Raw genomic sequence first — 3,583 nt, forward strand, 5'->3', positions numbered from 1 at the left:
ATCGGATGATCCCGCAGGCATGCACTTACGATAATCACTATCAACGAACCTGCCGCCCCCCCCCCCCCCAATACACCTTTCCCTACAACAATGTGTACCTTAACCTAAGCGATATTGTACCTTAACCTCAGCTATATCGTACCTTAACCTAACCTACATTGCGCCTTAACCTAACCTACGTTGTGCCTTAACCTAACCTACGTTGTGCCTTAACCTAACGTATGTTGTGCCTTAACCTAACCTATGTTGTGCCTTAACCTAACCTATGTTGTGCCTTAACCTAACCTATGTTGTGCCTTAACCTAACCCATGTTGTGCCTTAACCTAACCCATGTTGTGCCTTAACCTAACCCATGTTGTGCCTTAACCTAACCCATGTTGTGCCTTAACCTAACCCATGTTGTGCCTTAACCTAACCCATATTGTACCTTAACCTAACCCATGTTGTGCCTTAACCTAACCCATGTTGTGCCTTAACCTAACCCATGTTGTGCCTTAACCTAACCCATGTTGTGCCTTAACCTAACCCATGTTGTGCCTTAACCTAACCCATGTTGTGCCTTAACCTAACCCATGTTGTGCCTTAACCTAACCCATGTTGTGCCTTAACCTAACCCATGTTGTGCCTTAACCTAACCCATGTTGTGCCTTAACCTAACCCATATTGTACCTTAACCTAACCCATATTGTACCTTAACCTAACCCATATTGTACCTTAACCTAACCCATATTGTACCTTAACCTAACCCATATTGTACCTTAACCTAACCCATATTGTACCTTAACCTAACCCATATTGTACCTTAACCTAACCCATATTGTACCTTAACCTAACCCATGTTGTGCCTTAACCTAACCCATGTTGTGCCTTAACCTAACCCATATTGTGCCTTAACCTAACCCATGTTGTGCCTTAACCTAACCCATATTGTGCCTTAACCTAACCCATATTGTGCCTTAACCTAACCCATGTTGTGCCTTAACCTAACCCATGTTGTGCCTTAACCTAACCCATGTTGTGCCTTAACCTAACCCATGTTGTGCCTTAACCTAACCCATATTGTGCCTTAACCTAACCCATATTGTACCTTAACCTAACCCATATTGTACCTTAACCTAACCCATATTGTACCTTAACCTAACCCATATTGTACCTTAACCTAACCCATATTGTGCCTTAACCTAACCCATATTGTGCCTTAACCTAACCCATATTGTGCCTTAACCTAACCCATATTGTGCCTCAACCTAACCCAATTTGTGCCTCAACCTAACCCATATTGTGCCTCAACCTAACCCATATTGTGCCTCAACCTAACCCATATTGTGCCTCAACCTAACCCAATTTGTGCCTCAACCTAACCCATATTGTGCCTCAACCTAACCTAATTTGTGCCTCAACGTAACCTAATTTGTGCCTCAACGTAACCTAATTTGTGCCTCAACGTAACCTAATTTGTGCCTCAACGTAACCTAATTTGTGCCTCAACGTAACCTAATTTGTGCTTCAACGTAACCTAAATTGTGCTTCAAGGTAACCTAAATTGTGCTTCAACGTAACCTAAATTGTGCTTCAACGTAACCTAAATTGTGCTTTAACGTAACCTAAATTGTGCTTTAACGTAACCTAAATTGTGCTTTAACGTAACCTAAATTGTGCTTTAACGTAACCTAAATTGTGCTTTAACGTAACCCATGTTGTGCTTTAACGTAACCCATGTTGTGCTTTAACGTAACCCATGTTGTGCTTTAACGTAACCCATGTTGTGCCTTAACCTAACCTATATTGCGCCTTAACCTGCTCTGTAATTGTTATGCAACTCGTTAAATTAGTGTAGTGTTGCCTAACCGCAACCCTCGCAATATAGTTCGCTATTCGCACTGCCCGGTCCCCTGTGTATCGCGTCATGTTAAACACCTTGCAGGTGTTGCTGACTTTCCACATGCTCCTGCTATACACTGTAATGTGGATAGCAGCAGGACGTACATGCCCCCCCCCCCCTTCCCCCCTGCCTTCGCAAGCTGGTCGTTGAGAAGTTTGCATGTTCAATGCCCTTCGCATGCCGACGTACTCAGCCTACGTTGTGGTACGGCCTGTCACCTGTCCGCCGATGTACGCAAAACCCACAAACTGTACTGCACATTGGTCCGTATGTACTGAATGATACATCGTGGCACATGTGTGACCGTACGACGACTGCGCCTAGCAACGGCAGACCATACAGTCCAAATATTGTGCACGCAGCTACGTGTCGTCTCCCTATAAGAGCTGGATTGCAGTGTGGTACGCCATTCAGACGTGTGGGAGGAACGGACGCCCTCGATGGCGATCAGCATGAGCAGTCTGTTGATGTAGTGGAGCGTGTATTCGGACGTAGTCGTCTCTTCTCACACACCGTGATAGCATGTTGCACCGCGTTCCACATCTGCGACATCCTGCAGAGGCCGGCTGACAGTCGTTCGCGCAATGGACACCGCATACGTACGGGGGCTACCTTCCACGTGTTCTCGAGGCGTGCACATGTTGTTGCGTCTATGTGGGCAGACGTAGTGTGTTGTGACACCTGACACAGGCATGCAATACTCGTTGCAAATGGCGATGGACGTCTACGTTTGCTGGTGACGTTACGCAAATGAACAACAGGTAACCCGTTGTGGTGCGGTTGTTCTCGCTAGAGGTGAATCAGTGTTGGCGACGATCGGTCGAGCTATTAACTGGTTGTTTCAGGGATACCCACCATGCCCACGAACGTGAAAGGGGATCTGGGTGTGAGGCGATACGCGGCGGTGGCTGGGTGAGACTGTCCCCGGCCGGTGAGGGGGGGCCGCCCGGCGTGCTGGCAGCGCGGTGCGTGGGCGCACGCGCTACAGCCGGCTGGTGGGGGCGGCCAGTGGCAGGCGCGCCGGCCGAAGGACGCGGCAGGCGGCGCAGCTGCGCGCCGGGGCCCCCTGCTCGCGGCGCCTTGCGGCCAAAGTAGGTCCTCGCGGGCCCGGTGCGAAGCGCGGTGGCCATCTGCAGTGTGCTGGTCCGATTGAGGACTGTGTGCGCTGAGGATGCGCCGCCGCCCGGCGCTCGGCGCCGCGACGCCGTCTGCTGCTCGGTCGCCCCAGCGGTTCTCGCAGGTGGTTTGTATCGCAGCTGTGCGGACGTGTTGGCGCGTGCGCTGTGCTGGGAGAGTTCGCTTCGGCACCCAAGTGGGGCTTTTGTCCTTCTGTGGCGCTGGCGTTGGAGCTGCCGGTCACCGTAGGTGGCGCGTGTTGTCTCCCGCCGGCAATGCCACGACAGCACGCTCCCGGGCCTCTGTCGGCAGCGGCAAGCTCAGTTGGGAGCACGGGTGGTCGCACCTAAAGCGTCTACTCGCCTAACTCCGGGCGATTGCGCCTCTCTCGAACCCGACCAAGTACTTAGGACGGCGCTGCGCGCCGCCGGGACCTGAGAGGGTTTCGAGGTGTGTTGTGCAGGGGAGCTCAGCCTCCTCCTGTTTGCAGAATAATTGAGCGGACGCTTGCGTGTTCGCGCGGGCCCCCGGGACACACTCCCGGGCGGCCGGCTGCTCAGCTCTAGTTGACGCAGCTCCCTGGT

The 3,583-nt window shown here is 51.5% G+C and overlaps 1 non-coding gene across 1 annotated transcript in view; it reads left to right on the plus strand.

Moving 5' to 3' along the window:
- The first annotated feature begins 3,575 nt into the window (after positions 1 to 3,575).
- The window catches only part of LOC126443825 (small subunit ribosomal RNA), a 1,909-nt gene continuing 1,901 nt past the window's right edge, over positions 3,576 to 3,583 (plus strand). The window contains exon 1 of the ribosomal RNA XR_007582209.1: positions 3,576 to 3,583. This exon is cut by the window's right edge and continues 1,901 nt beyond it. This is a non-coding gene — a ribosomal RNA (small subunit ribosomal RNA).

The sequence above is a fragment of the Schistocerca serialis genome, unplaced genomic scaffold (assembly GCF_023864345.2).
Source record: "Schistocerca serialis cubense isolate TAMUIC-IGC-003099 unplaced genomic scaffold, iqSchSeri2.2 HiC_scaffold_194, whole genome shotgun sequence".
Classification (NCBI taxonomy): Eukaryota; Metazoa; Arthropoda; class Insecta; order Orthoptera; family Acrididae; genus Schistocerca; species Schistocerca serialis.